Genomic DNA, 14486 nt, shown 5'->3' on the forward strand with positions numbered 1-14486 from the left:
CTACTGTTTATAAGCCACATAGTGGTATTTTGTTGCAGCAGCCTGAATGGACTAAGACATTTGAACATCAGAAAGCACAGGGCTATGCTTCCCAAGAGAAGAGCAGGTGATCTCTGATTGTACTGACTCATTCCTTGGAGCCACTTTCTGGATTACAGTGTAGGGAGGAGGAACCCAAAAAAAGAGTGACAGTGTCACTGAATTGAGGAAATAAAATTTGAAATTTGTGGTTTTTTGGGGGGGGGCAGCAAAGCAAGGTTTATTGAGCGATTTATTAAGCAATAACAAAGTGATAGTACAAAGCTACCGAGGAGGGAGGGGACCCAAGAGGGTTGGCTAAAATTTGGAATTTGGAGAGGCAAACACTAATTGGAAGTGCAGAGTATCTGAGGGGAAGAAGCTACCCAGAGGAAGAATACCAGAACTCAGCCTCAGGTACTCTGGATTTTAGCTGAATAAGCTTCCCAGATACAATATGAAACTCCATGAAACCAGGCAAAGAATGACCAGAAAGGTATAAACTCAAAAATTTACTGAAAAATCAGAGTTCACTCGGGGCTGGGAGATACTAGAATTCTAAGCAGTTAGAAGGGAGAGTCCTTGTTAAATGCTCAGGGCATTCCTAGAGACTCCAGAAGAGTTATGCCTTCCAGTAGGGCTAAAGTAGCTCTGGAATAATGGGTAGTTCAGACTTGCCCTAAAAAGTTAAAAAAACAGGCCTTGAAAAAGTTGACCCATAAGGAACTTTTTTTTTTTAAGATTTTATTTTTCAGTAATTTCTACACCCAACATGGGGCTTGAACTTACAATGCTGAGATCAAGAGCTGCATGCTCTTTGGACTGAGCCAACCAGGTGCCCCTTGACCCATAAGGAATTTAAACGTCATAGTAAACATTATTAAAATACGACAACAGGGGACGCCTGGGTGGCTCAGTCAGTTAAGCATCTGCCTTCGGCTCAGGTCGTGATCCTGGAGTCCTGGGATCGAGTCCCACGTCGGCTCCTTGCTTGGCAGGGAGCCTGCTTCTGCCTCTGCTTCTGCTGCTCCCCCTGCTTATGCTCTCTCTCTCTGACAAATAAATAAAATCTTTAAATAATAATAAATAAGTAAATAAATAAATAAAAATTATTTAAAAAATAAAATAAAATACGACAACAGTATGTAAATTGCACCCAACAGTGTAAAATTTATGTATCTAACACCCAAGCATGTTAAATGCAAAGAAGGAGGAATAATACAACATATAACTTGAAGAAAAAAAAAAAACTATCAAGACAGAAAAACAAATGATAGAGATGATGGAATTAGCAGATAAGACTTCAAAACAGCCATTATAAATATGCTCAGCAATTTAAAAGAAAACATGGAACTCAGAGGAGAGGCCTAAAAGATGTAAAAAAACAAACAAACATAACTTCCAGAAATGAAATTTATACTATTTGTAAAAATTTCACTGGATAAGATTAAAAATAGATTAGGTACTATGGAAGAAAAGACAAGTGAATTTGAAAAGAGCAGAAGAAACTGCATTATGAAGCACAGAGAGAAAAACTGAAAAAAACATGAACAAAGACTGTTACCTGTGAGAAATATCAAGTTGTCTAAAATACATGTAATTTGAGTCCCAGAATGAGAGGAGAGGAGGGAAACAGAAAAAGACAAATGAAGAAATAACAGTCATAAAAATTTTCAAGTTTGATGAAAAATATAAACCCATAGATCTGAGAATCTTAACACCAAGCAGGATAAAGCAGAGAGCAAATAGACACTGAGGCACATTATTTTTTATTATTATTTTTGACACTGAGGCACATTGTAACAAAAATACTGAAAGCAAATTTCAGGAAGAAAATTCTGAAAGCATGCAGAAAAAAAGTATTAGAGACAGAAGAACAAATTTAATGACGACAGACATCTTGACTGAAACTATGCAAGTCAGAAGATAATGACTTTAAATGCTGAAAGACTAAAACTTGTCAGTCTACAAATATATATCCAGTGAAAATGTCTTTCAAAAGTGAAACTTTTTTTCTGACCAATAAAAGGTGAGAGAATTTGTCATCCACACTGGGTTATAAGAAATATTAAAAGAAGTTCTATAGGCAGAAGGTAGATGATACCAAATGGAAACTTAGATATGCACAAAGGAATGAAAAGCCCTGGAAATGTGTAGGTAAATATAAAATGCTTTTTAAAATAAATTCTTAATTAAAAAAAAGATACTTAAATAATAACAGTGTATTGTGGGGTTTACAATGTGAAAAAGTAAATGTATGACAACAGTAAGCAAAGGATAGGAGGAGGGAACTGGAAGAATACTATTGCTTTTTACATTATTCATAAAGTAACATTACTTGTATATTAACTGTGATTAACATGTTGTAAAATCTAGAGAACCACTAAAAATTAAGCAAAGAACTATTGATAGCAAGCAATTTTTGCATTAAAATGGATACTAAAAATACTCAATTCAAAAGATGACAGAGAATAAAGAGAAAGGAATAAATGAAATAACAGAGAGCAGGATGGTAGATTTAAACCCTGTTTTACTGATACTATTAAATGTAAATATTCTAAACAGTGCAATTAAAATGGAGATATTGTCAGATTGGGTTAAAAAAAGCCAAATCTATTTATGTTACATATAAAAAATTCATTTTAAGTATAACAATGTAGCATAAAAGTAAAAGTGTAGAAACAGATATACAATGCAAACGTTAATCATAAAAAAGCTGAAGTGGTTTCAGGACAAAAATATTACCAGGGTTAAAGATAGATTTCATAAATGATAAAAGGACCATTTGTCAAGAAATGGGTATGCCCTCAATTATTAGAGCTTCAAAATACACAAGACAGGGGCACCTGGGTGGCTCAGTTGTTAAGTGTCTGCCTTCAGCTCAGGTCATCCCAGGGTCCTGGGATTGAGCCCCGCATCGGGCTCGCTGCTCAGCGGGAAGCCTGCTTCTCCCTCTCCCATTCCCCCTGCTTGTGTTCCTTCTCTCATTTTCTCTCTCTCTGCCAAATAAATAAAATCTAAAAAAAACAAAAAAACAAAAAACAAAAGGCATAAAGTGACAGAGCTGAAAGAAAACATAGATAAATCCACAGTATTAGCTGGAGATTGCTGCATACCTCTCAGAAGCTGATAGGACAGTTAGAGAATCAGGATATAGAAGACTTGAACAACATTATCAACCAACTTCACCTAACGGACATTTATGGGACTCTCTACCTAATAGTACCAGAGTACACATTTATTTCGAGTGCACATGGACAGTGAACCAAGATAGATCATATGCTGGGCTATAATATCAATACTTTTTTTTTTTTTATTTTTAAGTAATCTGTACACTCAATGTGAGGATCGAACTCACAACCCTGAGATCCAGAGTTACATGCTCCACCAAACTAGGCAGGTGTACCTACACATCTCAGTACTTTTTAAAAATATATATTTATTTATTTATTAGAGCATGAGCAGGGGAGAGGGTCCAAGGGAGGGGGAGGGGAGACAAGCAGATTCCCTGCTGATCGAGGGGCCTGACTTGGAGCTTGATCCCACGACCCTGAGATTATAACCCTGAGATCACAACCTGAGCTGAAATCAAAAGTTGGATGCTTTCCTTTCTTGATTAAAACTCTCCACAGTGTAGGGATAGAGGGAACATAGCTCAATATCATAAAAGCCATATACAAAAAGCCCACAGCGAATATTATTCTCAATGGGGAAAAACTGAGAGCTTTCCCCCTAAGGTCAGGAACACAACAGGCATGTCCACTCTCACCACTGTTGTTCAACATAGTACTAGAAGTCCTAGCCTCAGCAATCAGACAACAAAAAGAAATAAAAGGTATCCAAATTGGCAAAGAAGAAGTCAAACTCTCACTCTTCACAAATGACATGATAGATAATCTATGTGGAAAACCGAAAAGACTCCACCCCAGAATTTCTAGAACTCATATAGAAATTCAGCAAAATGGCAGGATATAAAATCAATGCACAGAAATCAGTTGCATTTCTATACACTAACAATGAGACAGAAGAAAGAGAAATTAAGGAGTCAGTCCCATTTACAGTTGCACCCAAAATGATAAGACACCTAGGAATAAACCAAACAAAAGAGGCAAAGGATCTGTACTCTGAAAACTACACAACACTCATGAAAGAAATTGAGGAAGACACAAAGAAATGGAAAAAGATTCCATGCTCATGGGTTGGAAGAACAAATATTGTTAGGATGTCTGTGCTACCTAGAGCAGTCTATATATTTAATGCAATCCCTATCAAAATACCATCAACATTTTTCACAGAGCTGGAACAGATAATCCCAAAATTTGTGTGGAACCAGAAAAGACCCTGGCTAGTCAAAGGATTGTTGAAAAAGAAAACCAAAGCTGGTGGCATCACAATTCCGGCCTTCAAGCCCTATTACAAAGCTGTAATCATCAAGACAGCATGGTACTGGCACAAAAACGGACACATAGATCAATGGAACAGAATAGAGAACCCAGAAATGGAACCTCAAGTCTATGGTCAACTAATCTTCAACAAAGCAGGAAAGAATATCCAGTGGAAAAAAGACAGTCTCTTCAACAAATGGTGTTGGGAAAATTGCACAGCCACATGCAGAAGAATGAAACTGGATCATTTTCTTACACCATACACAAAAATAAACTCAAAATGGATGAAAGACCTCAATGTGAGACAGGAATCCATCAAAATCCTAGAGGTGAATACAGGCAGCAACCTCTTTGATCTTGGTCGCAGCAACTTCTTTCTAGATACATCTCCAAAGGTAAAGGAAACAAAGGCAAAAATGAACTATTAGGACTTCATCAAGATAAAAAGCTTCTGCACAGCAAAGGAAACAGTCGACAAAACCAAAAGACAACCGACAGAATGGGAGAAGAAGCAAATGCCTTATCAGATAAAGGGCTAGTATCCAAAATCTATAAAGAACTTCACAAACTCAACACCCAAAGAACAAATAATCCGGTCAAGAAATGGACAGAAGACACGAATAGACATTTCTCCAAAGAAGACATCCAAATGGCCAACAGATACCTGAAAAAATGCTCAACACCTCTTGGCATTAGGGAAATCCAAATCAAAACCACAATGAGATACCACCTTACACCAGTTAGAAGGGCTATTAATAAGTCGGTAAACAACAAATGTTGGTGAGGATGCAGAGAAAGGAGAAAATTCTCACATTGCTGGTAAGAATGCAAGCTGGTACAGCCACTCTGGAAAACAGTATGCATGTTCCTCAAAAAGTTAAAAATAGAGCTACCCTACGACCCAGCAACTGCACTACTAGGTATTTACCCCAAAGATACAAATGTAGTGATCTGAAGGGGCACCTGCACCCCAATGTTTATAGCAGCAATGTCCACAGTAGCCGAACTATGGAAAGAGCACAGGTGTCCATTGAGGGATGAACAGATAAAGAAGATGTGTATATATATATATATGTATATATATACACGCACACACAATGGAATATTACTCAGCCATGAAAAGAAATGAAATCTGGCCATTTGCAAGGATGTGGACGGAACCAGAGGGTATTATGCTAAGCGAAATAAGACAAGCAGAGAAAGACAATGATATGATTTCACTTATATGTGGAATTTAATAAACAAAACAGAGGAGCATAGGGGAAGGGAGGAAAAAAGAAAAGACAGAATCAGAGAGGAAGACAAACCATAAGAGACTCTTAATCATAGGAAACAAACAGGATTGCTGGAGGGTAGCGGACGGGGGAATGGGGGGGGAATGGGGTAACTGGGTGATGGGCCTGGAACAGAATAGAGATGGGGTAACTTAAGGAGGGCACATGATGTAATGAGCACTGGGTGTTACAAAGAACTGGTGAATCACTGAATTCTACCTCTGAAATTAATAATACACTTACATTAATTAATTGAATTTACATTAAAAAATGATCCCTCTATCCAAATAAAAGTCTGTTATAAAAAAAAGTTGGATGCTTAACCGACTGAACCACCCAGGCACCCTACATCTCAATACTTTTTAAAGAATTGAAATCATACAGAGAAAGTTATTTGACCAAAGCAGAATTATGTTAGAAATTAACAACAAAAAACTCTTGCAAAATCCTCAAATATTTGGATATTAAACAGCTCACTTTTTTTAAAAAAAAGATTTTATTTATTTGACAGAGAGACAGGGAGAGCGGGAACAAAAGCAGGAGTGGGAGAAGGAGAAGTAGGCTTCCCGCTGAGCAGGGAGCCCCATGTGGGGTTCGATCCCAGGACCCTGGGATCATGACCTGAGCTGAAGGCAGACGCTTAACGACTGAGCCACCCAGGTGCCCCTAAACAGCGCACTTTTATATAACTCATGGATTAAAAAGAAATCACAAGAGAAATTAGAGAATATCCTAATTGAATGGAAATGAGAACACAGTATATCAAAATTTGAGGGATGTAGTTAAAGCAGTGCTTAGAGGGAAATTATACCTTCAAATACTTATATCAGGAAAAGAGTAGAGTCTAAAATCATTTAAGCTTCCATCTCAATAAGCTATAATATGAGGATCAAATTAAACCCAAAGCAGAAAGAAGGAAATAATAATAATAACAGGTCAGTAAGGTAGAAAGTGGACAAACATTAGAGAAATTAACTACCAGCTGGTCCTTTAAAAAAATTAATAAAATTGATAAATCTCTAAGTAGACTGCAGAATCAAAAAAAAAAAACTATGAGGCAAAAATTACTAATATAGGGCGCCGGGGTGGCTCAGTTGGTTAAGCGTCTGCCTTCGGCTCAGGTCACGATCCCAGGGTCCTGGGATCGAGCCCCACATGCTGCTCCCTGCTCAGCGGGGAGCCTGCTTCTCCCTCTCCCTCTGCCTGCCGCTCTGCCTGCTTGTGCTCTCTGTCAAATAAATAAATAAAATCTTTAAAAAAATTACTAATATAAGGAATGAAGGAGTCATTAGTATTGACACTAAATATTGTGAACAACTTTATGCCAATAAAGCTTGGCAACCCAGATGAAATGAGCAAGAACCTTGAAAGTCATTCCAAAAGGAATAGCAAGTCTGAATAACCCTCTATCTTAAAATAAATTGAATTCCTAGACAAAACCTTTTTCACAAAGAAACTTCCAGTGGAAATTGGCTTTATTGATCGTGTAGGCCTGCATTTTTTATTTATTTATTTTTAAGTAGACTTCTGACCCAGCGCAGAGCCCAAGGCAAGGCTTGAACTCACAATCCTGAGATCAGAGCCCTGAGATCGGGACCTGAGCTGAGATCAAGAGTCAGACACTCAAGTGAGTGAGCCACCCAGGTGCCTTGTCTTTACTGATTATTTATTTATTTATTTATTTTTCTTTTTAAAGGTTTTATTTATTTGACAGAGACAGCGAGAGAGGGAACATAAGCAGGGGGAGAAGGAGAAGCAGGCTTCCCATGGAGCAGGGAGCCTGATGTGGGGCCCGATCCCAGGACCCTGGAATCATGACCGGAGCTGAAGGCAGACGCTGAACTGACTGAGCCACCCAGTTGCCCCTTTATTGATGATTTAACAAGGATTTAGGGAAGAAATAATAATAACCTTACATAACTCTTTCAGAAAATAGACAACATAGGGCGCCTGGGTGGCTCAGTTGGTTAAGCGACTGCCTTCGGCTCAGGTCATGATCCCGGAGTCCCTGGATCGAGTCCCGCATCGGGCTCCCTGCTCGGCAGGGAGTCTGCTTCTCCCTCTGACCCTCCCCCCTCTCATGTGCTCTCTCTCTCATTCTCTCTCTCTCAAATAAATAAATAAAAAATCTTTAAAAAAAAAAAAAAAAAGAAAATAGACAACATAGCATTTCATAACTCATTTTGAGGCCAGCATTATTCTGATACCAAGACCAGAGATACATAGGAAAAGAAAACTGCGAACGATATCCTTCATAAGCATAGACAAAAACATTCTTGATAAAATACTAGCATTTAAACCCAGTAATATATAAAAGGGATTGTATGTCCCAAATGGGGTTTATCACAGCAAGGTAGGTTTAATCAATCAATGTAATTCATCACATTAACAAAATAAAAAGGAAAAATCATGTGGTCATATCAATAGACACAGAAAACCCATTTGCCAAAATTCAACATCTATTTATTATACAAATTCCCTAAATTAGTAATAAGGGCAACTTCTTCAACCTGATAAGTGCATCTGTGAAAAACCCACAGCCTACATCATGCTTAAGGGGGAAAAGGGGGGGGGCACCTGGGTGGCTCAGTTAAGCGTCTGCCTTCGGCTCAGGTCATGATCCCAGGGTCCTGGGATTGAGCACCACATCGGGCTCCCTGCTCTGCGGGAAGCCTGCTTCTCCCTCTCCCATTCCCCCTGCTTGTGTTCCCTCTCTTGCTGTGTCTTTCTCTGTCAAATAAATAAATAAAATCTTTAAAAAAGTGAAAACGGGAATGTTTTCCTTTTAAGGTTGATAGCAAAGCAAAGATGTCTACTCTAACTTCAACATTGCTGCAGGGCAAGAAAAATAAAAGACATACGGATTGGAAAAGAAGTAAAACTGTCTTTATTTCTAAATGATACAATCATGCATACAGAAATTCTTAAGAAATCTACACAATTGTTAGAACTAATAAATTTAGAACAGTGAATATGTAAAAATCATGTTCATATATCTTAGCAAAATACAACTGGAAAATGAAATTTAAGAAGCAGTACTGTTTAGCAGCATGAAAATAATATAGGGATAGGTTTAATGAAGTAAATAAAAGATCTTTATGCAGGGCGCCTGGGTGGCTCAGATGGTTAAGCATCTACCTTGAGCTCAGGTCATGATCCCAGGGTCTTGGGATCGAGTCCTGCATCGGGCTCCCCGCTCGGAAGGGGGCCTGCTTCTTCTCCCTCTGCAGCTCCCCCTGCTTGTGCTTTTTTGCTCTCTGTCAAATAAATAAAATCTTAAAAAAAAAATCTGTATGCAGACAACCACAACATATTGTTGAGAGAAATTAAAGACCTGAATAAATGAAGAGTTATACCATGTTTATGGATTTGGAAGACTTATGCTAAAACAAAGTTAGAGGGCTTATCCACCTGATTTAAAGACTTACCATGAAGTTCCAGTAATTGAGACAGTGTGGTTTGATGTGCCAACAGACATGTAGATCAGTGGAACATTATATAGATCCACATAACACTGATTAATTTTCAATAATGGTGATAATTTGGTGGAGAAAGGAGTCTTTTAAACAAATAATGGTGGAACTGCTGGACATCCATATGCAAATTAATGAACTCAATCCTTTCTCACATACACAATGAATAACTCAAAATTGATCATAGAATTAAATGTTTATAAAAACTTCTGGAAGAAAACACAGAAGAAAATTTTTTCAATCTTGAATTAGGCAATGGTTTCTTAGATTGAACACAAAAACATGAAAAAAGCTTTAAAAGAAAAAATGATGAATTTCATTTAAATTAAAAACTTCTGTTCTTAAAAATTCCATTAAAGGGCGCCTGGGTGTCTCAGTTGCTTTAAGCGTGTGCCTTCGGCTCAGGTCATGATCCCGGAGTCCTGGGATCAGCCCCACGTCAGGCTCCCTACTCAGTGGGGAGCCTGCTTCTCCCTCTTTCTCTGCTGCTCACCCTGCTCATGCTCTCTCTCAAATAAATAAAATCTTTTAAAAAACTTAAAAAAAATTCCATTAAAATGAAAAAGTGAAGCCAAGATTGGAAAAAATATTTACAATATATATTGACAAAGGATTTATATTCAGAATATATAAAATAAGTTGGAGGGGCACCTGGGTGGCTCAGTTGGTTAAACGTTTTTCTTCGGGTCGGGTCATGATCCTGGGGTCCTGGGATCCAGTCCCGCATCATGCTCCATGCTCAGCAGGGAGTCTGCTTCTCCCTCTCCCTCTGCTTCTCCCCCAGCTTGTGCTGTCTCTCTATCTAATTAAATAAATAAGTAAATAAATTAATAAAATCTTATAAAAAAATAACAGGGGTACCATGTGTTGAAAAGGATGTAGAGCACTGTCACTCTCATACATTTATAGTGGAAATATAATTTGACAGTTCTTTTAAAATGAAGTGCACAATTACTGTATGATCTGGTAAATTGGCTCATAGGTGATATGGAATGCAATAGAACAGAAGGGAGGGGAAGAGCAGGAACATTAATAGGAGCATTACGGCCCTGTTTATGATAATTTGTTACAACAACTCCAGAACTTAACACACCACCTTTACAGTCTTATTTTCTGCATTACTTCTCATAGTTCTTTGATTACTTGCTTTGGCCCTAATTCCCAAATGTGAAAGCTTCCATGACTTTTGCTCATGTTCATGAGCCTACAATTGCCTTCCACATCTATCAAAATTCTTTTCATCCATTCAGGACCCTGTTATAGGAAGTCTTCTATAATCCCCCAATCTAAATCAATTCAACACCTAACGTGGGTTGAGGGTTATACTTCAAAGAGTGTTAAAAACCATTGTTTTGTATGTTAAATTTTTCTTTTAGACAAATGGGGAGTCATGAAAGCTTTTTGTACAAAGAAGTAATACAGACAGTTCTGATTGTAATGTGAAAAGATGCCCTCCAAAGTTGAGGGCAAATAGAAGGTTTGAATACTATTACTAATCTTACAATATGACAATTAGCTATCACCAATTGAGTATTTACTCTGTTCTAAACACTCTAAACACTGTGCTAAGCAAATGTACTTTGTGGATATTTAATTTTCAAGGGACTTTGAGAGGTATGAATATTGTAACCTTTTTTTTTTAATATGAAGAAACAGGTTTAGAGAACACAGGGAGGGAGAACAGGGAAAGATGGTGATAATTTGTTCCATTTAAACATGTTAAGCTTAGAGTATTAGCTGATTATTCTTGTAGTGATGTTAAGTTGGTAGTTTAAAATTTGGTTCTGGAGTTCAGGAGATGAGCCAGAGAAGAAGACAAATATTTAGTAATCATCAGTATAGAGGTGCTATTTTAAAATAAACCCTGAGAATGGGTGGCCTTGCCAGGGAAGGTAGAATAGGAAATGCTGAGGACAGAACCTTAGTTAATTGGCTATATTTCAGTCACTGGAGATGGAAGAAGAATCAGAGGAGATGCTTAAAAGTAGAGTGGTAGAAAGAGAACAAAAAAGATGGAAGAAATAATTTTAAAATGAGGTAAGAGTGTGTAAGTGTATAAGAGTCTGCAGAAGGGGAAAGGAGGGTGAAAACTGGAATAGAATTTAGTCCTTACTGACATTTAAGAGAATAGTTTTGGTGAGGTGGTGGAATCCAGATTATAAGGTATGTGTAGATAGCTAGCTAAAGAGTTAGACTACCCTTTGAGAGTGTGTACAGGTATAAAAAGTAAAGATCTGGAGTTCAGTTAAAAGAAAGAAGAGTTGAAATAAAGATTTTTTCTTTTTTATAGTTAGAAGGAACCATTGAAATATTAAAACCCAACTAACATGTACGAGAGAGAAGAGTGGGTCTAGAATCCTAATTGGTGGGGAAAAGAGTATAGATGGGGGAACTGACCTTGTACAATATTCTAGACTCAAGTATTGCATAGTTTAGACAATTTGATTCAATTCCTACTGGTAAGGTGGAGGTGGAGAGTTCACAATATAAAATAATTTCAGGTTAATATTACTGTTAATAATACTATTAGATTTCAGAGGAATTAAAGAAGTTATAAATCCCTTGGGTTATATATAAATAAGATATTTACTGCTTGGGTCAATACTAGCTCAAATGCCACTTAGTTGTTGCATTCTGAATTTCTGATGAGTGGAGATCTCGTCAGTTTTTACCTATCCCATGCTTCTCATTAACAGGTATTATAGCTAAGTGATGCTGCCTGTAGGTTGGAGTTATAAAGCTGAGAAAGAAGCATGGAGATTCAACTGTTAGTATATCCAATTTGTGGGGAAGGATTTATTTTTTAAAGTTTTATTTATTTATATAAGAGAGACAGGGCTTGAGCAGGAGATGGGGCAGAGGGAGCGGGAGAGGGGAAGCAGACTCCCCCCGAACGCAGAGCCTGAAATGGGGGTCAATCCCAGGACCCTGAGATCATGACCTGAGCCGAAACCAAGAGCCGGTCACTCTATTGACTGAGCCACCCCGGCGCCCCAGGATTTTTTTTTAATGTTAAATTTTTTTTGCCTTATACAGAGTAGGAAATTCAGTGTTAATATTCAGCATGTGCTTGCTTATTTTTAATTTATTATACCTTTGTTTTTTTTTTTTTAAAGATTTATTTATTTATTTATTTGAGAGAGCGAGAATGAGAGAGAGTACATGAGAGGGGGTAGGGTCAGAGGGAGAAGCAGGCTCCTCGCTGAGCAGGGAGCCCGATGTGGGACTATACCTTTGTTTTTAATTTATTTAAACTTTTTTGTGAAATGTTTGATACAAAATGAAGAGTGTATAAAATATAATATGTTTTAGTTTAAGAATAACAAAAAGAATAAATATTAGCTCTCAATCAGGTTAAAAATAGAAATTAGTATTATTTTAGAATATTGTGTGTCCCTCTCTTAATATCCCCAGAGGTGCCATTATCCTGATGTATGTGGTAATATTCCTTTACTTTTCTTTATAGCTTTATTGTCTTTGGATATACTCCTAAACAACATGTTGTTTACTTTTAAAAAATGAATAATGTCCCAAGCTAACTGAGTTAAGAAAGGATAGCATTACCACAGTTAGATTAAAGCTTCCAGGAAAAGGAAGATTAGTCTGGCATCAGGTTCACTGAGTTTCAAGAGGTTCTACTCAGGAAATCAGTAAGGAATGTCATGAGTTACATCTTGGAAACATAGGGTCATCTTGGTCAGGCTTCAGGCAGTGGTATGACCTGGTGTTGCAGGTTTGTTCAGCAGGTGTATATACAGTCACAGGGGAAGAATGCTATTCTGCTTTTGTTTGTTTCTAAGCTCTTTGTGGCCTTCTTCTAACAGTTAAGAGTAGATCAAAGCAGAACACATCTAGGAGGTGAAATGAGTGTTCTTAGCTGTTCTAGGTAGCAATGCAAAGTAGATATATCAAAGCAAGCCAAATATGAATAAAAACTGGGAATAGGCTTATCTGGACACTCTGTCCTTAGGAATAATGTGAGTGAGAATAAGTGACAGTTTATCATCCTGTCTCAGGAATCATGTTCCTACAATCCAGACTGGTTGCCCTATAAATCTAGTGCATAGCTGGCATCCTGGAATCTCTTCGCAATCCTTCTCAAGATTACTATTGTCTCTCTCCCATTTTGAATCTCCCATATTGTCTATCTTAAGTTGCTGTCTTTATTAAAATTTTACTTTTTTTTGATGAAATACACTCTCCACTTGCTTCTTGAGAAAGGATGTATGGAAGATAAATGTTTTGAGATCTTTCATATTTGAAAAAATACCTAATTTTCATAAGATGATTTGACTGGCTGAACAATTCTGGGTTAGAAATAATTTTCCTTTCTAATTTGAAGAGGTGGTTTCACTGTCATTTTCCTCCTAATACGACTGTTGAGAAGACTGAAGTCCGAGTCTATATTCTTTGTATGTGACCTGCATTCTCTCTCTAGCAACTTGTAGAATCTTCCTTTTTGTCCCCAGTGTTGTGATATTTCACAGTGGTGTGCCTCAGGGTAGGTCTCCCTTAATTTTTTATTGTAAATATCTGGTGGGTCCTTTCAAATGGGCAGTTCGTATCTGTCAGCTCAGGAAATTTTCTGGAACTCTTTCATTTCTTTCCAACCTTTTTTTTCTCCCCTATTTTCTTCTTCTGGAACTCTGTTATTCAGATATTGGACCTCCTGGACTGGTCCTCTAATACCATTCTCTTTTCTCCCCTATTTTTCAAAACTTCATCTTGTTTCTCTGGTTTCTGGAAGACTGCCTCAGTTTTATCTTCCAAGCCTCTGTCTTTTTTTTTTTTTTTCTTCAAGCCTCTGTCTTTTTTATTTCAGCTACCATGTTTTTAACTTCTAAGTTAGAACTCTTTCTTTATTAAATTGTGTTCTGTTCTTACTTTATGGGTATAATATCTTATCTCTATGAGGAATATGCCCTATATGTGTGTGGGTGTGTGTACGTATATATATATATTCTGTGGTAGAGGCTTTTCCTTAGATGAGTGGCAATACTTGGCTGTCTGTTCATCATTAAGAGTGGAGGACTAAAAAGCTGATTGAAAACTCTTTTTGGTGCAGTACCTTTACTAACAAATGTGCCTAATATACCTCAAAGATGGTTTTGTTTTTCCATCACCAGAAAGTTAATTCTCCAATCTTCTGCTGAGATGAGGGCCAGTTGCCTAGCATCGTGGAGGAGGGAATGGGTCTAGGAATCAAAGTGCTTTTCAAACAGCTTTAATGGGATTTTCCTGTTTGAACCCCTCCTCTTTCTCTACACCTGCTGCTCCATTTCCAGGAGTAATGGGTATTGCTTTCTGTGGGTTCTCCAGTATAAAGTGTATTGTTT

The 14486-nt window shown here is 37.5% G+C and overlaps 1 protein-coding gene across 3 annotated transcripts in view; it reads left to right on the forward strand.

Annotated features, from left to right (window-relative positions):
• Positions 1–14486, forward strand: part of ELF2 (E74 like ETS transcription factor 2) — a 74178-nt gene that overhangs the window by 3928 nt on the left and 55764 nt on the right. The window lies entirely within an intron of this gene.

This window comes from Neomonachus schauinslandi, chromosome 2 (assembly GCF_002201575.2).
Source record: "Neomonachus schauinslandi chromosome 2, ASM220157v2, whole genome shotgun sequence".
Taxonomy (NCBI): Eukaryota; Metazoa; Chordata; class Mammalia; order Carnivora; family Phocidae; genus Neomonachus; species Neomonachus schauinslandi.